This window comes from Pongo abelii, chromosome 11 (assembly GCF_028885655.2).
Source record: "Pongo abelii isolate AG06213 chromosome 11, NHGRI_mPonAbe1-v2.0_pri, whole genome shotgun sequence".
NCBI classification, from domain to species: Eukaryota; Metazoa; Chordata; class Mammalia; order Primates; family Hominidae; genus Pongo; species Pongo abelii.
Window position 1 is genome coordinate 19,289,790 of NC_071996.2, and position 25,569 is coordinate 19,315,358.

General features: G+C 44.8%; 1 long non-coding RNA gene across 1 annotated transcript; it reads left to right on the plus strand.

Moving 5' to 3' along the window:
• The first annotated feature begins 12,886 nt into the window (after positions 1 to 12,886).
• Positions 12,887 to 22,408, plus strand: LOC129057934 (uncharacterized). Its single transcript, XR_008522700.2, has 3 exons — positions 12,887 to 13,685; positions 19,777 to 19,899; positions 21,821 to 22,408. It is a non-coding gene; the product is annotated as an uncharacterized LOC129057934 (long non-coding RNA).
• The last annotated feature ends 3,161 nt before the right edge of the window (positions 22,409 to 25,569 follow it).

A 25,569-nucleotide genomic window follows, 5' to 3' on the forward strand; every position in this document is an offset into this window, starting at 1 on the left:
AGGTGACCTCACAGGTGCCGCCGAGTGTACACCACCACCCATGGGGTCTCTGCCTGGAGCTCTGGCTGTGTCGCTGCATCAACATACTCAGCAGAGCTCCCTGCTGGGGACACTGTAGGCACTGAGGATATAACTGTTGACAAAGCAAACAAAATGCTGTTCACATGTTCACCTTGCAGTGGGGTGGACTCAAAATGCAAATGAACTGGGAAACACAAGCCAGGCCAGCTACGAACAAGTGCAATGGAGAAAAACAAGCAGGAAAAGGCAAAAAAGGAGGGCTGGGGGCCGTGGGGAGTTTGAGCACAGGTGAGACCTGATGTGACTCAGGTGTAACAGGTATAATCTCACAGGTGGGAGGCCCCAAAGTCATCCAGGCGAGAAGCTGGACGCTTGGCCCAGGGGTGAGTGGTGAAGGCCAGAGGGAGCAGAGGCCCAGTCCTGGCTGTGTATGGTGTTGGGGAGTGAGGGAAGAGCAAGGCCAAAAGGCTCTGGGTTTGGATCTGAGCCCCCGGAAAACGAGATGGCTTCACTGAGAGGAGATTCCTGGGACCCACCACCAACACCCAAGATCCTGTTTTCTTCCTTCTGGAAACCTGGAGGTGCTGTCAGGTCCTACGGTCTTCTGTGTGGGTCCCATGGGGCATGCCAAGAGCCCCTGCCAGAACCCAGGGCCAGGTCTGGTTGTCAGCCAGGAGTCCACCACAGCCTCCCTGTGGGACTTGGCCATGACAGATCTTCTCCAGTGTGTGGTTTTTGGAGCTCCTCCTGGGCCTTGGAGTCACTGACAGCAGGTTTGTGTGCTGGGAAGACACAACGGGAGAGCTGCTTCATCTTTCTGAGCTGCCACGGTGGGATGAGCTCTGGAGGACCTTCACCACCAGCCATTCCAGGGCCAGGGGTTCTTGTTTCTGCCAGCCCCAGGTCCCACACCTTGTCTTACCTGAGATGATGCCTGAGGAGGACAGGTACCAGCCACAGCTGACCGAGTGCATGAAGACCAAAGGCCTTCCTGGAAGGGGCCACTGAGGGGCAGGTCCACCAAGGGGCAGGGTCCACCCAGGGACAGGGTCCACCCAGGGACAGGGTCCACCCGGGGACCGGCTCATAGGGCTTCGGGTCACACTCAATCTCAGCAAATGCTTATCTCTACTGAAAATTCCACAAAAGCATTCGTGTTCTGCACTTTCCCATAATCAGCTTAGTGTTTTGCAGCCACGGCCGAGGCGGTGAAATGCTCTGGTGATTAGCTGCATGACTGGGGTAAAAGGTGAATGGCCTGTGTCTCACATCCAAATAAAGCCTCCCGCAGTTAGGGAAAGTATAAGCCATAGCCCACAGCTGCTCGGGTGCCCAGGACACCTTAAAGGCAGGAGCGTCGCCAGCCCTGGGTGACCACTGGGCTTTCTCCTCAAAGTTTCCATTTACCTCCCACACAGCTGTTCCTGGGGCCGGCTTGCTGGAGTAGAAATGAAAGGAAGGCAGCCACCGTCACAGCCAGATGTGCGGTCCTCCAGCCATGCGCTGACTGGCAGGATGTGGGCCAGGCCTGACGACAGGAGCCTGGCTCTGCAGCTGGGATTGCTCCTGTTGCTGGGGGCTTCTTCCCCAGAATCTGCCTTTTCTCCTGAGCCTGCACAGGGCTCAGAAATCCTAGCCTGTTCCTGTGGGTAGGAGAGGCACAAACACGGGCTACGGAGCCGGTCGGGCCAGATTCATTTTCAGGGCTTGAATCTGGGTGGTTTTCCTTGAAAGCTATTGTCCACTTCTCCGGTTTCCAGGCCCACCCCAATCCCTCTCCTCTGGGCACCTGGCACCTTCAATTCTTGAGTCTTTCTGGATTTTGTATCAATTCATAGATTATTAGCTTTCAGCTTTCTCAGGTTTGCAAAGCCGTTTACTGTTTATCTTCTACTTTCAGGTTTTCAACATTTTCTGAACTTTTTTAAACTTATATTTTAGGTTCAGGGGTACATGCGTGGGTTGGTTATATGGGTAAATAATGTGTCGTGGGGGGTGCTATACAGACTATTTCATCACCCAAGTAATAAGCATAGTATTCAATAGGTGGTTTTTCAATTCTCACCCTCCTCCCATTCTCCACCCAGAAGCAGGCCCCAGTGTCCATTGGCCTCTTCTTTGTGTCTGTATCTACTCAATGTCAATGTTTAGCTCCGACTTATAAATGTGAACATGCAGTGTTTGGTGTTCTGGTCCTGCATTAGTTCGCTCAGGACAATGGCCTCTTAATTCATTGTTTCCACAGAGGACAAGATCTTGTTCTTTTTTACGGCTATGTAGTATTCCATGGTGTATATGTACTACATTTTCTTTATCCAGTCTACAGTTGATGGGCATTTGGGTTGATTTCATGTCTTTGCTATTGTGAATAGTGCTGCAATGAACATATACATCCATGTGTCTTTATGGTAGAATGATTTATATTCCTTTGGGTATATTCTCTTGTCTAATATGTGTCCTTCCTGCTCTCTTTGTGCTTCTGAGTTTATACCCTTTTAACTCCTGTACTGTTACTTAAATGACATTTTGACAGGAGACAGGACATGCCTATGTTCAATTCTCCGTGTTTGAAAAGAATCCTCTTCCTGCCTTTTGTTAAAGGTTTCCCCGAAGATTTTTCACTGTTGTGTTGATCCATTCATCCATTCACTGCACAGGTATTATGTGTACACTGTGCGCCAGGCCTTGAGACAGATACATGGGAAAATTGGGGGTAGACCAGATGCAATGAGACCCAGCCCAGGGGGTAGAGCAGACAAGGACAGGTGGCTTAAAGGAAGGCAGAGGGACAGAGAGCTGCAGAGGGCGCCATGCAGCACGGGGCCTGCCCCTAGCTCTGCCAACTACCCAAACCAGGCAGGAAGGGTCTGTACAACCCACTCTTCCAGGTGGGAAAACAAAGGGCGGCAGTGGCCAAGCCAGGTCCTGGCCCTGCTCTCTGGCTTCTTGGCCCCTCTCTTGTTATCTCTGAGTACCCCTCATTCCCTCACTCCCCCTGGTCCCCCACCCCCACATCTCCTCCTTTCACCCCACTTTTCTTTCTTCCCCCAGAGTTCACAGCAGCAGATGCCTGTACCTGCTGAGAATCAGGGGCTTGGGCCAGACTGTCTTGTCAGCCAGGGCCCTACTCTGTGGGACTGCATCCCAGGGACTCCTGGGGGGCCACCAACCCTGCATGTCCTCCTCACCTGCCCGGGGGAGGCCCCAGAGGCAGGGTGCTGTGAGCACAGTGCCCACTGTTATAGAAGTGAGGCCCTAGCCCACCCGCCAGCAATATGGGTTCTGCGTTTCTAACAGGGAATTGCACTGGCTTCAGGCCACCCTTGGCTTTCATTCCAGCCTCCTCCACTGCACTCTGCCCTGCCTCACCCTTCTAAATCTATGGCTTGTGCTTCTCCCTCCTCACTCCCACTTTCTCTAAAACCAGCAGAATGCTACTCCCTCTTCCTTTGGAAGGGAAAAAAGTATCTGTAGGCGAGAAAGCCAGTTCCTCCAGACAGCTCAGGCAAAGTGCCTAGGCTGCCTGTCAAATCTGATTTCAAAAGATAATTCTATTTTGAGCAAAAGAATAATGAAGAGATATCCCCAGCTGTCCTGGAAAGAACTCTCTTCTGTCCTCCCGTCAGCCTGCGTGGCCTGGCCCACCAGCATCTCTGCAGCCACATCCAGCATCCACTGTGGCCACAGGTCCCTGTACCTCTCCCTGTGGTGCTCCACTCCTAAAGCACTCACGGGGCAGCCCCTGCCTAGAATGGCTTCTCTCTTCCTTTTCCCATCTGAAGCCTATCTGACTTCCAGGGACTCTTGAGCCACCTCCCCTTGGTGCCCTCCCAGAGCCCCTACCCCTCCCACTCATCTCTCCAGTGCAAATGAGGATGGCCGGCCACAGCCCACAGGCTCCAGCATGCCTGGCACGTGCAGTGCAGAGGCTTGCCCGCTCAGAGATGGCACATCAGAGATGCTCAGCCCCTACAGAATGAGTGAGCCAGAGAATGGGCCACCTCGTGCCAAGCCCCAGCAACGGAGGAGGAAGGCAGGATTTCCTGTTGGTAGGTAATTGAGGATGGAGGTGACAAAGCTAGTGGTGGGTGAAACTGGCATCCAGGCTTTGTTGCAACCAGGTTGCAGCTTTCCAGGAAACGCTGAGGAGCAGGGAGGACTCAGCATCACTGCCCCATGGCAGGGGCTGCGATGCAGGACCACCACCAACCAGCCACAGAGCCCAAGCCCCAGCTTGTGCCTCTGAGCCTGCACCTGCCAGAGAAAGGGATTCCTTCCATCTGATGCATGCAGAGGAGTCCAGGCAGGAGGACCTTTCCTGAAGCCTGAGGAGTCTGTGAGTGACACCCTCCAGGACATTCTCCTGTGAGGAAGCCCAGCACTGACCCCCTGTCCTCCCAACCCTCCGTCCGTGCCCAGCAGCACTGAGACAGCCCCAGAAACTCTTCCCTTCCTGCCATTGCCACTGTCTGCTCACCCTTCTCCCAAAACACCATCTTGAACATCCTTGTGCAGGGATTACATGCCAGAAAAGGCTCCCATGCATAAGGGAGAGACCATGGGGTAACCAGCGAGGCCCAAGCCAGGGAGAGGTAGGATACAAGTCAGTGAGGGCCCGGGGCCCCACTACATTCCCAGACCCTCTCTGCTGCATTTTTCCCCAGTACGCTCACCACCTTCTGATACCAACACAATGAGGACACTGAGTTTTCCTACCATCCTGTCTTCCTCTAATGGCACTCAGCTCCCTGAGGGCTAGGAGTTTTGTCTGTTTTGGTCACTGCCGCATCCCCAGGGCCTAGAGCACTGAGGCTACTCAGATAGCAGTCCCTCTGTAAGGATGAATGGGTGGAAGCGTGGATGCCCGCCTGGCCTGGTGGGAGCCAGGCTGGCCAAGGCAAGGATTCTGCTCATTGCATTGCACCCCAACTTTTTACTAGGTCTTAGTCAGCTCACGAAACACCAGAGCCTGGGTGGCTTAAACAGCAGAGGTTGATTTCACACAGTTCTGGAGGCTGGAGGCCCACCATCAAGATGCCGGTAGATCCCGTTCCTAGAAAGGGTCCTCTTTCCAGCTTTTAGACACCTGACTTCTTGTTGTGGCCCCACATGGTAGTGAGAGGGAGCAAGAGGGAGAGGGAGAGAAAGAGATGATCTCACTCACGCCTCTTCTCATGAGGACACTAATCTCATTCATGAGGACTCCACCCTCATGACCTAATTACCTCCCAAAGACCCCACCTGCAAAGACCCTTGCATTTGGGGATTAAGGCTTACACATTTTGGGGGGACACACATGCAGTCCATAACACCAGGCTTTCCAAAGGGTATGCTTGAGTCACAGTCCAGATGGGCCCCAAATGATTCTGAGAATTCCTCATCAGTTGTGCCTAGCATCTCCGCAAGGGCAGAACTCATCACAGTGTAAGAGCAAGTACTGAATCGAGGACCAGGAGAGACAAGCCTGAAATCCAGCCTCACCCCACCAGCCCAGAACCCCAGTCAAGCCACTTTCCCTCCCCAGGCTGTGCCCACTCACCCCTCTCTCGAGCAGGGGGCTAGGGCTGCTCCATCCCTTGATTCCCTCAAGATCTTCGCTACTCTGAGGAGCTGTGACTCCATAAATGTGCTGAGAAGGCAGATCCACCACTGGGGGAAGTGTGTTCCCTGAAGCAAAACAATTCCACATGGTGAAATGCTGCCCCAAATACTGACTAAAGGATGTTGTTCATCTATCTACCCGATGTGCATCCACCAAGGGATTTCAGTGTATTTCAGGGGGGAAAAGAACAGATTTCCCATTGTTTGTGGCTTACTTATTTCAGCGAAAAGAAATTACATAAAATAGGAGAAAGGAGGTAGCTTCCAGTGAGGACGGGAAATGTTTCAAGAAAGGGTCTTCTATGCAAATTGACCCTCAAATGCAGAAGGAGACCGAAAACCAAAGTACAGACAAACGAATCCAATTTGCCAGTAGAGGATGATTTATTGGGGAACTTATGGACAGAAGCGTGGTCTTGGGCAGCCGCAAAACAGTTAGATCCCCGTGCTGTCACCCACCCCAGGCCAAGGATTTCTGTACCATAGGAAAAGGGCTTACGGGCTCTATTAGGGTGACCTTCCAGGAAAAGACAAGAATGCTATGTACATCATAGCCAGTAATTTCCATGATAACATCAAGGTTGTTTTGGTCTAAGGGCAGCGTTTACAGTAAGTACACATGCGCTATTACAAGGAATGATAGGCAAACTGGAAATCTTAGAGGCCTTCTCAGAATTAGAGTTAATCAGAAGTCAACATGGCAGCTTAGCTCCTGAGGCAGAGTCACTTTAGTCTCCACCTAGGCAGAAGGGAGAGGAGGGCTGTCAACACCTGCTGAATGTTCCTGCACTTCACATATCTCATTTAATGGTTACAAAGTAGGGACTGAGAGGAAAGAGAAGCTTGATTTACAAGGCTGGATTCAAGAAAGCCACTTCTGTCTTATTCAAAATTCAATGTACTTTTCATTCTCTTCTTCAACAGATATAAATATGATGCATTGTGTGTGTGTGTGCCAGAAGTGAGCAGTTAAATGTACTTATGGTTTGTAAATATAACATTTACCAAAGTGATACTTTTTATTGGTGTGTGGTGAAACCACTAGTTGAAATTTGTAACGACTCATTGACAAATTAATTGCACTAAAGGTAAAAGAAAATTTGAAATCTCAATGGAAGAATGATGTTCTGACTTCCAAGGAACAAATTAAGAGTTTAAAGGGCTTTTGAAAATAAGAGTATATTTCTGCTGAGACAAACTGAAAAGAATGAGAGTCTGAATTTCTCAGGAAGTTCCCATAAGTGGTGTGTATGCTTAAAACCAGGCTTTAAAATGGACAGAACAGGGACCTCTGTTAATGCCAAGATTAGATAATAAGGACTGTTTTACCCTTTCTCCCAAAACAAAACAACAATAAAAACTGTGCTGGGTGCGGTGGCTCATGCCTGTAATCCCAGCACTTTGGGAGGCTGAGGTGGGTGGATCACAAGGTCAGGAGTTTGAGATTAGCCTGGCCAACATGGCGAAACCCCATCTCTACTAAAAATACAAAAATTAGCCAGGCGTGGTGGCAGGCACCTGTAATCCCAGCCACTCGGGAGGCTGAGGCAGGAGAATCTTTTGAACCTGGGAGGTGGAGGTTGCGGTGAGCCGAGATCGCACCATTGCACTCCAGCCTGGCTGACAAGAGTGAAACTCCATCGCAAATAAATAAATAAAGCTGAACAAATAAATGAAACAAAGACTTGGAAGACACCATTATTAAGGCAACTAGTATAGTCTGGACATTTGTCCCCTCCAAATCTCACGTTAAAGTGTGATGCCCAGTGTTGGAGGTGGGGCTGAGTGGGAGACGTATGGGTTGTGGAAGCTGATCCCTCATAAACGGCTTGGCGCTGCCCCAGCAGCAATGAGCGAGTTCTCATTCTATTAGTTTCCAAGAGAGCTGGTAGCTAAAAAGAGCCTGGCACCTCCTTCCCCACCTCTTTCTCTTCCTTCTTTTCTCTCCATGTGACACCTGCTCCACCATGAGTGGAAACAGCTTGAGGTCCTCACCAGAAGCAGATGCTGGCTCCATGCTTCTTGTACAGCCTGCAGAACTGTGAGCCAAGTAAACCTCTTTTCATTATAAGTACCAGCCTCAGGTATTCCTTTAAAGCGACAGAAAGAGATTAAGACAGCAACAAAGGATCATGATCCCCGAAAGATGGGGGAAATGAGGTGAGCCCTTAAATTGCCCCAGTTTGTTGTTCTGAGGGTTTCCAGGCCAAAATCGAGGGATAGTAAATTCAGGAGGAGCCTGGCAGACTCTCTGTTGCAGAGATGGAGCTGAGAGCCCAAGACATCTAAGGCCTCCAGAGTCCACAGAACAGAATGCTGAGACGGAGAGAGCTGCTTAGGAAGAAAACTCCTCAAAGAGGATCTGCTGCAAGTCTTCAGCTGAGAACTGATCAGTGCACGCTTCAGAGGAAACCAGTAGAGGCCAGGGAAAGTACCACTCCGAAGAATCAGAGGTAACAGTTCCCATCAACAAGGTAACAAGGCTGGGAGTAGTGCCTGGGCCCACCAACCATACTGAAAACCACAAGACTCGTGGGGCCTTAGCAATGGGAAACACTAGGCTTAAAATAAGCAGTGCGCCAGGCGCTGTGGCTCATGCCTGTAATCCCAGCACTTTGGGAAGCCGAGGCAGGCGGATCACGAGGTCAGGAGATCGAGACCATCCTGCCTAACACGGTGAAACCCCGTCTCTACTAAAAAAAAAATACAAAAAATTAGCAGGGCACGGCAACAGGCGCCCATAGTCCCAGCTACTTGGCAGGCTGAGGCAGGAGAATGGTGTGAACCCGGGAGGTGGAGCTTGCAATGAGCCGAGATAGCGCGCCACTGCAGTCCGGCCTGCCGGCCTGGGCGAAAGAGGGAGGCTCCGTCAAAAAAAAAAAAAAAAAAAAAAAAAATGCTCCTAACAAATCTCAAAGGCAAGGCCCAAAGGATCAAACTGTTTCCAAGTACTTAATTGTGTCCCCAAACAAAGCTCAAGACTACGTGTAGGAGTACAAAAACATCCAGCACCTAACAATGTAAAACTCACAATATCTAGCATCAATTAAAAATCAGCAGGTGCACAAAGAAACAAGAAAATAGAAGTGACAATGAATACTTCAACCAGTCACTCAAAACTGACCCACAGCTGAAGCAGATGTTAGAATTAACAGGTAAGGACATACAAACCAGAGCCAGAACTAGGATGAGGCATGAGAAGCACAAGGGCATAAAATTTTAGGAGGCACAGACTCTCAGGCTTGTGCAAATACAGACCGTAAGTCAAAAGTGTACAGTCATGCACAGCATGAGGATGTTCTGGCCAATGAGAGACCATATATATGATGGGGGTCTCATAAGATTATAATAGACCTGGGAAATTCCTATCACCTAGTGACATCTTAACAATCCCAAAGCCTAGCCTGCGTAGGTCTAGACCAATGTGTGTGTTTGTGTCTTCGTTTTTAACAAAACAGTTGCAAAAGTAAAAAAAAAAAAAAAACAGAAAGAAAAAGAAAAAGAAAATAGCTTATAGAATTAGGATATAAAGAAAAAGATATTTTTATACAGCTGTATGATGTGTTTGTGTTTTAAGTAAACACATTATACATTACAAAAGAGTTAAATTAACTTTAAAATTTTTACATTAAAATTTAAAAGTTTATAAAGGAAATAAGTTACAGTAAGCTAAAGTTAATTTATTATTGAAAAAAGAGAAAACATTTTTATAAATGTAGTGTAGCCTAAGTATAGAGTGTTTATAAAGCCTACGGTAGTATACAGTAATGTCCCAGGCCTTCACGTTCACTCAGCACTCACTCACTGACTCACCCAGCACAACTTCTAGTTCTGCAAGCTCCATCCATGGGTCAGTGCCCTATACAGATGTATCATTTTTTATCTTTACAGTATTTTAACTGTACCTTATCTATGTTTAGACCTGTTTAGATAAATACTCACTGTTGTATTACAATTGCCTACAGTATTCAGTATAGTAACCTGCTGTACAGGTTTGTGGCCTGGGAGCAATAGGCTATACCATATAGCATAGGGGCAGGTGTGTAGTAGACTATCTCACCTATGTTTGTGTAAGTACACTCTATGATGTTCGCACAATGATAAAATTGCCTAATGATGCATTTCTCAGAACATATCTCTGTTGCTAAGTGATGTATGACTGTATACTACAAAACTTAAAGCAATGACAAAAATAACAAAACAAAGCCAAAATAGTAGATAACAAAATTACTTTTTAGAATATGTAGTATATCCCAAAGAAGGCAGAGGAAGAGGTAAAAGAGACCAAGAATGGGTGGCACCAACATAAAACAAATAGCAAGATAATAGATTTAAACTTAACAATGTCAATAATTACATTATATATAAATGACCTAAATACCTCCAATTAAATGGCAGATATCGTCAGACTGAATAAAAAATCAATACCTAACAATATGCTGCCTATAAGAAATATGCTTTAAGTAAAGACACAAATAAGTTAAAAGGACAGGAAAAAGATATGCCATGCTAAAGACACTAAGAAAAAGAAATCTGGAGTGACAATATTAGTATCAGATAAAGTAGGTTTCAGGGCAAAAATATCTATATTACTATGGGCTAGAAAGTTTATCTTATAATACTCTTATAATAATACAGTGGTAATCTCATCACAAAAACATAAAAGTCATACCCATTTTTGCCTTCATAGGAGAGTTCCAAAGTGACATGAATAAAAAACTGATAGAACTGCAAGGAGCAATAGATAAACCTACAGTTATAGTTAGACATTACAATACTCCTTTCTCAATAACTGATCAATTAAGCAGAAAGAAAATTAGTAAAAATATTGATGATTTGAACCACGCTGTCAACCAAGCCGACCCAAAAGCTACTAACAGGATGCTCCATACAAGAAAAGCAGAATACACAACATTTCGCTGAAGCACACTCCAAACATTTCCTATACATACTCTTCTCAACCACACTCCAAACATTCCCTGTACACATTCCTCTCACACACACTCCCAACATTTCCCAGATACGTTCCTCTCAAGCACACTCCGAACACTGCTTGTACACGTTCTTCTCAAACATGCTCAGATCATTTCCTGTACACGTTCTTCTCAAGCACACTCCAAACATTTCCTGTACACATTCTTCTGAAGCATACTCAGAACATTAACTTAGATAAACCATGTTCTGGACCAGAAAACACATACACATCTGTATCAGTTTAAGAAGTTTCAAGGAATACAGTCTGTTCTCTGACCACAAATAAATTATATCAGAAATCAAAAGCAGAAAGACATCTGAAATGGCTTCAAGTATCTGAAAACTAAGCAACACACTTCTAAATAACATAAAACAAAGAATAAGTCAAAAGTTAAATTAGAAATTATTTTCAACTGATGAAAATGAAAACATTATATCAAAATTTATGGAATGCCACTTAAGAAGTACTGACAGAAAATCTGTAGCACTTTATAAACACCCATACCAGAAAGTAAGAAAAGTCTTAAATCAATGATATCACCTTGAGAAATTAGAACACAAAACAGAATTAAACCCAAAGTAGAAAAAAGGAAATAATAGAAATACAGAAAACTCAAAAAATATATATATATATATATATAAATCAACAAAACCAAAATTCAGTTCCTTGGAAAGATTAATAATATTATCAAACACATAAGGGAAGAGAGAAAGTCACAAATTACCAAAATCATGAATGGGAGAAGGGACATTACTCATAAAAGGATAATAAAAGAATATTATTGTACTGTGTTAAATAAAATTCCAAAAAATTGTGTGTATCTGGAACCTGTGAGTATGACATTCCTTGTAAATAGGATATTTGCAGATGTAATCAAGTTAATATGAGGTTATGCTGGATTGGAATGAATCCTAAATCCAATGACTGGTGTCCTTATAAGACAGGAAGATTTGGACATGGAGAGACACACAGAGAAAATGTCACATGAAGGTGGAAGCAGAGACTAAAGTACCTAAGAGCCACAGAAGGCTAAGGATTTCCATAAACCACCAGAAACCAGGAGAGAGGTGTGGAACAAGTTCCGCTCAGAGCCTCTGGAAGGAACCAACTCTGCCCATACCTTCATTTTGGACTTCCAACCTCCACAAAAGTGAGATTTCTGTTGTTTTAAGCTACTCAGTTTATGGTAATTTGCTACAGAAACCCTAGGAAAGTGATATAATTATAAACAAATTTATGCCAATACATTTGAAAATTTAAATGAGATGGGCAAATTTATTGAAAGTAACAAACTAGCAAAACTCACACAAAAAGAAATAGATAACCTGTCTATCTCTGTATCTATTAAGAAAACAAAATTATAGTAAAATGTTTTCCACAGAGAAAACTCCTGGCCCAGAAAAACTAACTAATTCTACCAAACATTTAAGGAAGAAATAATACAAGTTCTATCAAAAAGTTATTCCAGAAAACAAAGGAGGAAGGAATACTTCTTAACTGATTATAAAAGCCATCATTACCTGATTCCAAAGCCAGGAAAAGGCATTACAAAAAATATAAAACTATAGATCAATATCCATTGTGAACATAGATATAAAAATTCTTAACAAAATTTTAGTAAATCAAATCCAACAATGTAAAAAAAGATCAGTACATCATGGCCAAATTTATCTGAGGAATGCAAGATTCATTTAGCATTCCCAAATCAACCAATGTAATCTCCATATTAACAAACTAAAACAGAAAAACTATATTTTCATCTCAATCGATAGAGAAAAAACATTTGAGATAATCCAGCACCCATTGTTCACAAAAGCACTTAGCAAAGTATAAAAAGAAGGGAGCTTCTTCAACCTGATAAAGGATGTCAAAAAAAAAAAAAGGAAAACCTACAGAAACATCATACTGAATAGTGACAGACTGAAGATATTCCCAGATATTCCCCTAAGACCAGGAGTGAGATGTCTGCTCACCACTTCTATTCTATTCAACATTGCACTGAAAGATCTCATCAGCACAATACAATAAGGCAAAAAAAAAAAAAAGAAAAGAAAAGAAAAAGAAAGAGAAAAAGAAAGAGCATTTAGTTTGGAAAGGAAGAATTAAAATTCTCTATTTGCAGGTGCCATGATCATCTATGTAGAAAATTCAGTGGAAATTATCTTAAAATGCCTCAAACTGATAGGTTAGTGTAGCAAGCTTGCAGGTTACACAGTCCTATACAAAAAAAAAAAAAAAAAAACCTATTGTATTTCTGTATACTAGCAATAAAAATCATACATTAAAATCCTTTAAATACCATGAAAGTAGCATCAGAAAATATGAAATTATGGGATAAACCTGATGAAAGATTTGGAAACTACAAAACACTGTTGAGAGAAATTAAAGGAGGCTTATATCATGTTCTTGGGTGAGAAGACTCAATAGTATTAGGATGTCAGTTCTCCCCAAATTCATCTACAGATTCAACATAATCCCACTCAAGCAGATTTTTTGTACATAATACCAAAATGATCATAAAATGTATATGTAAATGCAAAAGTCTTAGAATATCTACAACAACTTTGAAAAAAAAGGACAAAGAGAACTAACACTCCTGATTTTAAGACTGGCTACAAAGCTCCAGTAATTATATGACAGAGTGGCACTGTCATAAAGACAGTCAAATAAATCACGGGAACAGAAGGGAGGTGGTGTCCCTCTGCAGTAACCTTGTGCAGCTCCTCTGCAAGGCTGCAGGCCAGCCTTGAAGCCCTACCTGGGCTCACCCGGGAATGTGCACCTGTAAGCTCTGCCTGCTCCAGGCAGCCTCTGCACAGGTGCAGCTCAAACACCTCTGCACCCTCCTCCTGGATGGGCCTCTTCCACCCAGGTCATCCCCAGAGGCCAGGGACACTAATCAAATCTCCTCCTTTCCTTATTTTGTCACCTACCCAAGGTCCTGGAGACGACTTTCAGTGTCATTGGCCAGCAGTTTGTCCTAAAGTGCTCTGTATTCAGAGGCCAAGAGAATGGCCTGGGCCCAGTAAGGCTCCGGGGAGCTGGCCCGGCCTGGCCTGCCAGTCAGTGTTCCTGTGACAGGCACAAGGTGAGCACCCAGCCCATTCCCACAGAACCCACTTGCTGTAGTGACACACAGGAAGAGGAAGCGAGGGACTGCTTTTGAAGGCCCTGTCCACAGCTCTGTGGCTAGAGGCAGGTCACTGGCCTCGCAGAGCCTATGGTGGGAGGGAGACAAATGGGTTGACAGGTGCCCACATGGTTGCCAGGCACATTTCAGAGCGCAGGTGTATGCTGCCCAGGCAGCCAAAGGGCCTCACCTGGCCAAGGTGGGCCACAAGGCAGCCCAGAGGAGGTGGCTTCAAACCAAGTCCTGGAGGACAAGCAGGAGTCAGCTCTAACTCTATTTAAGTCCTCTGTGAGAGTGTTGCTCTCTGGGGTCAATTAAAAGGATGAGGATGAAGCAGAGGGGACAGGAGTGTGTGGTGGAGCCAGGTAGTCTGGTTCCAAAGTAAACAGCATTACCAATCCCGTGCCAAGGGAGATGTGGCTGTAAAAGTGGAACCCAAAGAAAGCAGCACAGTTGCCTGCAATGCTGTCCAGAGGCCACTGTCATATACCCCATGTCTGCTTGCTGCCCCAGCCTGGCAGCCGTGCCCCACTACAGCACTATGCCTGGAGCAGTTGGAATTGGCACCAAGGCTTGCATTATGGCTTGTGTTAGGGGTATGAGGTCTAAGGCAGTGCTCCCCTGGTCCTGTCAGGCCAGTGGGGCTTACAGCTGACCTGATAAGCCTTTGGAAGTCCTCAGCCCCTCAACTGCTTGCTTGGACTTTGGGGACACCTAGCCCTGTAAAGAGAGGGCTCTGCAGTAAGCCAGCCCTTTAGACTCTGGGTGCAACAGGCTCCCTGGGCAAGATGGGACCATTCCTGGGGTGGAAAGGAGAGGGCCCTGCTGTGATATGTGCCTGTCCTCACTGTCTCAATAGCTCAGACACAAAACCAGATATAACAGGAGCCTCTGGCCAAGCAGCAGCAATGAGGGAATGATAAAAAATACAAAAGCAGACACCTCGGCCAGGCGCAGTGGTTCACACCTATAATCCCAGCACTTTGGGAGGCCAAGGTGGGTGGATCACCTGAGGTCAGGAGTTCAAGACCAGCCTGGCCAACATGGTGAAACCATGTCTCTACCAAAAATACAAAAATCAGCCAAGCGTGGTGGTGGGCACCTGTAATCCCTGCTGAGGCAGGGGCTGAGGCTGAGGCTGAGGCAGGAGAATTGCTTGAACTCAGGTGGAGGTTGCAGTGAGCTGAGATCGTGCCACTATACTCCAGCCTGGGTGACAGAGCGAGATCCTGTCTCAAAAAAAAAAAAAAGCAGGTGCTTTTGCCAGGTCATGTGATCTACCTTACTTTATTCACAGCATGGGTGTGAGGATGGGCTGTCTCCAATGGCATTATTCAGCAGGCACTCTGAAGTGCTTCCCCAAACCCTGTTGTCTATTTTCCTGGACTTGAGTAATGGTGCTATTAGTGGCTTTATTTGATCTTCATTAAATTTGGGAATTGTTCTTACCAACTCAGTCGGAGATAAAATATTGTTTTTCATATTTCCAAAGTTTCTTATGATAATGGTCCAGGGCTGGAGTCTGGGATTTCCTCTCTCATCCTCTCCTGATATTGGGTTGAAATTTTGAGAGAGTGAGTTATTTGTTTGTCTGCCTTAGGCATCAGACATTCTTCACTAACAGCATAAAAGATGAGTGAGAAGGCTGCTCTTCCCTAAGACCATGTTATTTGTGGTAATCACTTCTGATATCTTATTATATGAATATGGTAGGTTCTTTTGTGTCATATTTTACAGACAGCTTTTGTGATCAATATTTTATATCAATTGGTAGAATTATTGTTTCTCACTTTGCACAAGTGTCTAGCATAGATTATGCTTCCAATATAGATTAAAGAGCAAGCTTGGAAGTTTTTCTTGCCAAATTATTGCTGGCAGTGAGGCAGCTGGGACACCCGGATGGAGGTGGAATCCACTCACCCTCTCCCTATACGGCAGCACAAACAGAGGCTTGGAAGCAGGGTGCGCATCTGGTGCTGGCTCTTCCTTGAGGCACTGTGGCTGAAACAGAGAAACTCCTGCCCTGGTCTTGGCCCCATGGACCAGGCACCTGGGAACCAGCATCCACCAGACTATTCTTGCCTAGACCCCATTGCTGAGTCCTAGGGAAAGGAACTGAGTGGAAATAAATCGGCAGGACATGGAATGTGATTGAAGGGGGGCAATCCTCATTCAATCAAGAGGGAGGCAATTATAATTCCAGATTTGCAGGTTGGGCAGCTGGGCGATGGGGGCCCTGGACTCATACCAATTAAGGAAGAAGACAATGGCATCATTTTTGGACGCATTGGGTCTGGCTTGCTCATGGCACATCCCAGCGATGCCAACTAGCACATAAGCTGTCAACCTCAAATAATGAGGTTCAGAAAATATGATTAACTATAGTTTATTTGAACACAAAGCTTGAGGATGGCCACCCGGGAGACCCCAACTTCGAACGAATGAGGTCAGCGTCCCAAAGTGAAGTTAAGATTTCACTTACCTAGACAGAGACAGGGAAATCTTAGCAGGAACAGCATTTTCCATAAAGACAAGCATATAGAGTGCAGAGATTGATTGATTACAGATTGCTGCGTGCCAAGGAAGAATGTTTTATTACTCCATGAGGAGGGGCAGTGATCTGAGGGCATTTTATCTCTGGCACCACTTGGTCTTTATTATTTACAGGGGAAAAAAGGCACAAGGTGCAACCGCGTGACTCAGGCTGCATAACCACATTCCTCTCAAGGCTCAGAACAATTTAAAAGGCCAACAGCTTTAAGTTTGAATTATTAAATTTCACAGAGCCAATGAGAAGAGGTCAGATGTAACAATACAGATTTGAGAGTCATTAGTGCTCATCTGACTCACTCCCCCAGCAAATGTTTATTGAGGGCCATCTGGGCATAGGACAAGAATAGGAACTTCTTGAATAAGAAACTATATTCGGCCAGGGTCCAGGTGTTGGGGGCGGCTCAGAAGGCAGAGGTTGGGGGGCCAGCAGGCTGGAAGAACTGTGGAGCTCTAGAGAGTGTGGTGGGGGTGGTGAAGGGCCAGCCATGGGCAGCGAGGGATGGATTCCTAGGGCTAAGGAGACCAGCAGTACCACAGCCAACTTTGGGAGAATTGCGGGTCTACAGCTTGGCAGCTGCTGGCAGTGTTAGGAGGTGATCAGGCGAAGGCTTAGTAAATCAGGAGGAGGGAAGACCACCCATGGGTGGGGAGCCTCAGAGGAAGGGAACCTGCAGGTGGCATAGGCGCCATGCCCATCCCCACGCAGCCCTGTCCTCTGCTCTGTGTGTGCACTGTCGACAACCAGGAGAAACAGCTCGGGGACAGAGTCCAGCAGGAACAGGGCAGGTGGGAGGACGGCCACTAGGGCAGGGCCAGGGCTCTGCCCAGGGTCTTCCAGCCACCTGGATCTTTGGGTGAGAGTGGAACATGAGGTGATGGAGAGGGGATGGAGGGACTCACTTTAAACCTCACTGCCTCCAGCAACTGGAAGGCGCACAGCAATTTAAGGAGGGTTGTTCTGCCCTGGAGTCTCCCTAGAGTGGAGAGGAGGGAGGGAGGAAGGAAGCAAACTCACTTTGCCCTTCCCCGCCTCCAGCATGCACAGACAAGAGGTTGATTCTCTAGCTGACTGAATGTCTTGCTTTTTATATGGATGTTGTCACGTCCAGTTAGCACAATCTTCACCCGTTATCCAAGATTCCTAAGTGAGATTTATTCCTTTGTTTTTAATAAGTGGTCAAAAAGCCTTCAGGTTATTAGATAATATGAAACTGTTTTCTGGGAGTCTGACTCAGCCTGGCCTGCTACAACAAAATGCCGTGCGCGGGGTGGCTCATAAACAATAGACATTTATTTGTCACAGCTGAAGAGGCTGGGTGCCAGCATGGCTGGGTTCTGGGAAGAGCCCTCTTCAGAGCTGCAGACTTTCAGCTTCTCACTGTGTCCTCACATGATAGAGAGACAGAAGCAGCAAGGTCTCTGGGGTCCCTTGTAAAGCCCTCTACCTCAAGACCCACTCAACTTCCAAAGGCCCCACCTCTTAACACCATCACACTGGGGGTTGGGTTTCAACCTAGCCATTTGGGGAGGTCACAAATATTCAGACCATAATGCTGGGTCCAGAGTAAGGGAAAATATTTATTAGTATCTCAGGGCAAGATGACATACCTTATTAAGCTAGGAGGTCTTTTTCCCACTTATCCTTAATTGCAAAAACGAATTGACTCCCCACGCATGTGCTGCCTGTGGGAAGAGACAGGGCCCCGGGGAAGATGCTGCAAAGCCTTGATACTCAGACCAGCAGTGTCAGGTGAGCCGTGCCTGGAGGTAGAGGATCTCAAAACACAGGATTTTGGGCCCCGCCCAGACTTTCTGGTCCCAATCTCTATTTCGATGAGACCCTCCAGGAGATGACAGTGCAGTTTGCAGTTTAAAAGTTTTGGACTAGACTCTGTGTACATCCCTGAACAAAATGCCTGCAGCTCCAAGGCTTCCAGGAGAAAACTAGTCCAGAAGTGCAAACCTAACTCTCAACAGTTCTCAGTCAGTCATAACCCTAATTATGATCAACAATACTGATGGCTGTTGATATGCCTGCATTTAGTAATCCTCCCAACCCTAGGAGCTGACTATATTATTATAGTCCCCTGGTCCAGGTGGGAATTCGGAGGCTCCTAGAAGTTAGGGAACTTGCTAAGTTCACCCAGTTTGTAAGAGGCAAAGCTGGTCAGCCTGCATCCCCCGGATGCCACGGATTCCCTGGAATGTAAAGGTATTCGTGGGGTCCATGGTATTGGACAGCTCAGTGATGCTCCTGAGCAATGCTGGACCATGCAGTTAGGGGTTTCCTGCATCCATATAATGCAATGATATTCCATATGCAACAATGATGTTTTTAAAACCACCAGTGATACAGGGGAATCCTCATTTTGAAATGGTTCTTGAAAAAGTATAATTTAAAAACATATACAATACATACACATATACAGAAAGAGACAGAGAAAGAGAGAGAGAGACCAGTCCAGTAACTCAAAATATCCACACTAACTGAAGATGTGACTCCCGTATGACCCAATGATTCCACCTCTCTGGGGAGAGATTCAAGGTTACACTAGAGACATATGCATGAAGAGTCCTCATGTGTACCATTATAACAGCAAAATATTGGAATAAACTCAAATGTCCAGTACTCATGGAATGGATGAATAAAACATGGAATATTTTCAGTCAATGAAAGACTGTCCAGCATGTTAATAAAAACTAGATCTGGCCAGGTGCAGTGGCTCACGACTGTAATCCCAACACTTTGGGAGGCTGAGGCAGGCAGATCACCTGAGATCAGGAGCTCAAGACCAGCCTGGCCAACATGGTGAAACCCTGTCTCTACTAAAATTACCAAAAATTAGCCAGGCGTAGTGGCGGGCCCCTGTAATCCCAGCTACTCAGGAGGCTGAGACAGGAGAATCGCTTGGACCCGGGAGGCAGAGGTTGCAGTGAGCCAAGATCTTGCCACTGCACTCCAGCCTGGGCAACAAGAGTGAAACTCTGTCTCAAAAAAAAAAAAATAGATCTTTATGAATCAACATTGATATTTCTCAAAAAAAGAATGTTTAATCAAAAAGGTGTGCTGAATAAAACTTTTAGTATAATATCATGTATACGCATTCTTAGAAACATAAAAAACAATATTCCAAATCACTCATGGTTACACACATATAGCCTGAATAGGCTGAAATAGACTGAGAAGATACACATTGAATGACTGGTTGTTGCAACAGGCCTGGGGCAGGGATGGCAGGCGTCAAGGAGGCCTCAACTCTATACTATGTTTTAATTCCTTAGAAAGCAAAAAAGATTTGCAAGAGATGTAATCTATATTAACAGTTGTTAGTGGTGAATATAAAAGTTCTTGTTATATTTGCAGTTTTCTGCAATTTTAAGATTTCTATATTTGAATTTATATATCCCATTGAAAAGTTTGGAAGAAAGTACATAAAATATTAATGATGCTGTCCTCTGGGTGATTTTGATTTCTTCTCTTTTTTTTTATTTTGAGATGGAGTTTTGCTCTTTTTGCCAAGGCTGGAGTGCAATGGCGCAATATCAGCTCACTGCAATCTTCACCTCCCGGGTTCAAGTGATTCTCCTGCCTCAGACTTCCGAGTAGCTGGGGTTACAGGTGAGCACCATCGTGCTAGCTAATTTTGTATTTTTAGTAGGGGCAGGGTTTCACCATGTTGGCCAGGCTAGTCTCGAACTCCTGACCTCAGGTGATCTGCCTGCCTCGTCCTCCCAAAGTGCAGGAATTACAGGTGTGAGCCACAGCACCAGCCTCTTCTTTAAATTTTTCTGTATTTTCCAAATTTTCTTTTAGAATCCTTAACTTTTATAATCAGTAGATAAATAGATCCACCTCCCAATTTTCCAAGAACAAATGCACTTCACGTCTCTGAGCTTTTGATACAAAGCAGAGCTTATTGTTGAAGCCAAGTATAGTGGAAAATCAACAAATGAGCAATATTGATATTTGACAGCAAATTTTCTTAAAGAAAACAACTAGAAATTCAGGAGGTGCAAACTGTTGAGATGAAAGAATTTTAGCGCAGCTTCTCTATCTCTGCTCGATTCTATCTTATGCCTATACTGTGGCAAAACAAAGGCAGGGACTACTTCCTAGACATCTGGGTGCTTCCTGCCATCAGGGAAACTGAGGCTGAGAATGATGAACAGACTTGCCGGAAGTCAGACTGTGGACAAGAAGTTCAGTGTGACTGTTGCCACATTGCTGCTCTGAGTGCTGCTCAGCATGCTGTGGACAACGGGAGTGAAGTCACACTCGTGCCCAAATATGAGAAATAAGATAAATGTCAACCAAGCAATGAATTCACATTATCTTAAAAAGAAGTAAACATAAATTGCATTGTAGAGCAAAGCTAACATAGCTCTCGTCATTAGGCCCAGATTCCTATTTCTGTCCTCAAAGTCTAGTTGCCTGCTTGAGTAGGAGTCTCCTCCTTTATTGAACTCACTTGGTCCTGGATGATGCATTTGGATTTCAGCAGGCACAGGTAAACTACGCAGCTGCCTTTCCACCAAGCATTCACTCTCACTCCATGAAGTACTTCCAGAAAGTGACCTGCATGAAAGCAGAGGGTCTTTCTAAGCGACAGTCAGGGAAAGAGGACCCTTCACCACTTCTGCTCATTCCATGCAGGATTCCCGGGCAGCTGCTCTTCACATTTCCACAGGTTCCTCAGAAAGTTTTAAAGAAATAAAATAATACAGTGACAGTTGAGGTTTGCCCTGTACCCCTCCCTTGTCCCACTCCCTTCCCAGCAAGCAAAGTCCTCTCTTGAAGTTAGCATGCATTCCTCCCGTCCTGAGAATAATACTTTAATCTGGCTGTGCATCTAAAAAGTGCAGAGTGATGCTTTATTATTACTATTTACACCAAGTCACACTGAATTTATAACATGGAAACATGCTTTCTTCACTCACCATTGTTGCTCTAAGCACTCTTGGAGTGGAGTCATGTAAATCTAGTTCATCTATTTTCATTGCTGTTAGAATGTGTGCATAGGAATACACCATAATTTATTTATCCAATTCCCTCCGGTGGGCATTGCGATCTTTCACTACTGTAAACAGTGCTCCTGAAACCTGTTCCTATCTTCCCCTCTCATGGAGGTGCTGCCCTAGGGAGGGTGCCTAGTGCTAGACTCTCCAATATTACTTATGCAGCCTCATCAGGGCTTACCTGGCTGTCCCCCAAGGCCGGCAGAGCTCCTTTCCTCCCAGCAGCACAGCCTGCGCTACCCCAGCCCATGTCCCTCTTGTCACTGCTGCACCCTGTCCAGGGGTGTCCCATGGCCATATGAATGGGCGCTCCCCAGCCCCAGCTGGGGTGGGTGAGCATATTTTTTCATGCCTATTAGCCACTAGGGATTTTTCTTCTGTGAAATGTGTGATCATGTCCTGTGACCATTTTTCTGGAGGATCATTTGTCTTTCTTCTTCCTTGATACTGTCCTTGGGTGACAGGCTCATACCTGAGCCTAGGACCGAGGATTTTTTAATCTTTTTTAAATCTTTCTTTAACAGGCCCCACTGTGAGATCCACACAGCTCATCACACCAAAGCAATGTCGTGAGTGGGCTGGATGGGAACGCTTTCCCCTCAGGACAGAGGCAGAGGGCAGCACGATCAAGCGCTTGTGTCTTGCATTTGGAGCTCTGTGGCTGGCTCTGCTGTCCCTGGCTCTTCAGATAAAGGAGGGATGGTGAGCAGCCCAGCCCATCTGAGGAGCCCTGAGGCGCTGGGATAGACGAGGTGAGCAGGAGACTTGACCCAGCCTTGCTAACTGCAGCTATTGTGAATAGCTTGTGTCATGTCTGATCAGTATTAAGTGAATACAACCTGGCTCAGCTTATTATGAAGTAGAGATTTCCTCAACATAAATTTCAGAAAGTAATGATGAAAAAAGAAAGAGTTGAAGTGAGTTGGAGTCATCATAGTGAGGCTGGGTGCAGTTCTGTGTAGCTCCTTGCAGACCCACAGTGGGAAACAGACCCACAGAGAGGGCAGAGGGGGCCCTCCAAAACACCTAGAGTGGAGGGGGGTGGACATTTAAGACAGGATGGCTGCAGAGGAGCCCTGGAAGAGGAGGGCTCTGATTTGAATTAAAGACTTCCAGTGGACGAGAACCCTAGTGGAAGCAACTTCCCAATGAAATAGCAGGGCAAAGGCTTTCTTAGATCCAGAGTGTCCGCTGACCACAGCCCAGCACCCCCACCTCCCTCCACACAAGCCCCATATCTAGCTACAGGAAACCATGATATGCCTAGCCCCCAAAGTGAAACTCTGAGGGGAAGAAAAAATAACATCCAATAAAATGCAAAGCGAGGCCAGGAGGCATTTCCCACACCATGTTGAAACCAACGGGAAGTCTTTTTTTTATTTTATTTTTTGTGAGGAGTTTCACTCTGTCGCCCAAGCTGGAATGCAGTGACACAATCTCGGTTCCCTGCAACCTCCGCCTCCCGGGTTCAAGTGATTTTCTGGCCTCAGCCTCCCAAGTAGTTGGAATTACAGGCATCTGCCACAACGCCCAGCTAATTTTTATATTTTTTAGTAGAGATGAGGTTTCACCCTGTTAGCCAGGTTGGTCTCGAACACCTGACCTCAGGTGATCCACCCGTCTCAGCCTCCCAAAGTGCTGGGATTACAGGTGTGAGCCGCCATGCCCAGCCAACCAATGGGAAGTCCTGATGGAGCTACTTACATTAAAATGAAAAGAGATGGCATAGCAGCTATGGAGGAGTCCTCAAAAAGTTCATGGTCAATGTGTATTATTAAAAAAACTATGCAGGGATTTCAAATTCTTTTGTGCCAAAATAAACTTGTACTAACTTGTTATAACATGTCTGAACAGAATCTAGTTTGGGGAACCAGGAAAGATCAGACAACAATCTGAAGAGTCCCTATCACAGCAATATGAATTCTGCTAAAATAGAAGCAAGAACAAAGAGCAAATTTCCAGTGAAACTTGGGTGGAAGAACAGTGAAATAATGGATGCTTTATGAAAAGCTTATGAGGACAATGCTACAAAGGAATCAGCAGTTCACAAATCAATAACTCTTTTTAAGAAGGGATGAGTTCATGTTGAAGATGAAGCCCACAGCACCAGACCATCTACATCGACTTGCCAGGAAAAAATTAATCTTGTTTGTGCCCTAATTGAAGAGGGCTGGTGATTAACAGCACAAATAGCCAACACCATAGACCTCTCAATCAGTTCACAATCCTAATTGAAAACTGAAGGTTGAGCAAACCTTCCACTTAATGGATGCCAAAACTGTTGCACCAAGATCAGCTGCAGACAAGAGCAGGGTTGCCAATGGAAATTTTAAACAAGTGGGATCGAGATCCTGAAGCATTTCTTCTAAGAATTGCAATAGATGAAATATGGCTCTGCCAGTATGATCCTGAAGACAAAAGACAATCAAACCAGTGGCTACCAAAAAGTGGAAAGGGTCCAGTCAAAGCCAAAGTGGACTTGTCAAGGGCAAAGAACTTGGAAACAGTTCTTTAGGATGCTCAAGGCATTTTGCTTGTTGACTTGTAGAAAGCCAAATAACAATAACATCTGCTTATTATGAGAGTGTTTTAAGAAAGTTAGGCAAAGCTTTAGCAGAAAAACACCTGGGAAAGCTTCATCAGAGAGTCCTTCTCCACCACAACAATGCTCTTGTTCATTCTTCTCATCCAGAAAGGGCAATTTTGTGATTGTTTCCATGGGAAATCACTAGGCAGCCACCTTACAGTACTGATTTGATGTCGTCTGTCTTCTTTTTGCTTCCTAACCTTAAAATTTATTTAAAGGCACCTATTTTTCTTCAGTTAACAATGTAAAAAAGTCTGTACTGATATGGTTAAATTCCTAGGATCCTCAGTTCTTTACAGATTAACTAAATGACTAGTATCACCACTTACAAAAGTGCCTTGAACTTGATGAAACTTACACTGAGAAATGAATTTTATATGTTTTATTTTTATCTTTTAGTTCTATTTTTCTCCCAACTTTTTGAAGTCACCGCATATAAGATCACAAAAATAAATAGATAAAATGTTAAAACATTCTAGGAAAGAAAAAAAAAGATGAATAATCAACTCTTGCATGGAGAGGGGAGGAAAAAAAATGGTAGAAAATTCCAAGAGTGCTTCATGTTAAAGAAAATCTTACACAGAACAGAAAGGCAATGAAAGAACTCAAAAATAGATGATTCTGCTAATGTATTTGGAGGAAGTGTACTGATGTCTGCAACTTTGAAATGCAAGGGATTGAAGAATGGAAAGAAAGATTTAGAAAGAAAGAGAGATAGTAAAGTAAGTGTAATAAAATCTTGGTTGTAGAATTTAGGTGTTAAGAAGATGGGAGTTCACTGTAAAATTCTGTCATCTTTCCTGTATGTGAAAAGTTTTTATAGTAAAATGCTGAGGCAAGAAAATAATATCTGTTTTTTAAAATTGTCGTAAGGATTACATGAGATAAATGTGAAAGGGCTCTGCTACACTATGGCGGATTTACAGATTTTAAAGATGATTAAAATGATAGAATGGCATAACAAGGGGAGATTAAGGAGCTAAGGAAACAAAAAGCCTTTACAGAACTAATAAGTAAATTAGAAACAGAAAAGAAAAGACATGACTGATTACCAAGTTTCTGGCATAGAGGAAATACTGAATATAATCAAAATTAATGCAGAATGAAAAGATAACATGATTAAAGTAATTAAACAGGTATCAATGGACATGAAAAGCAAACAACAAGTATCCAACTTATGGATAAATGGTATCCCTAAATGAGGGAACCTACCAAATGGAAATTAAAATATCCAATGAAAATGAGAAAAAAAATTCCTGAAAAAAAGGAAGAATTTATAACTAAAGTTTCAATGGACACACCATATTTCAGAAGATAATGATACAGGAAAATCAACATCAAATCATTTGCTAGGATAAAGAAGAAATTCTTTACGCATCCAGCCCTCCCATTCCGCCCCCACAAAAAAAAAAAAAAGTTCCTTACCTAGAAAGAAATCAGGCTGCCTTTAGATTTCTCCTAATACCACCAGATTCCAGAAAACCACAGAAATAGGTATTTGAAATTCATAGGAGTAAGCTATGACCATAAACTTCCTAGTAAGCCACGTTTAGCAATGGGCAATCTTAAACATGCAAACATTCAAAATACTGGCTACTGTTAAAAAAAAGACAGTAAGTGTTGGCAAGGGTTTGGAGAAAAGGAAACCCTTATACATTGTTGGTGAGAATGAAAATTGGTACAGCC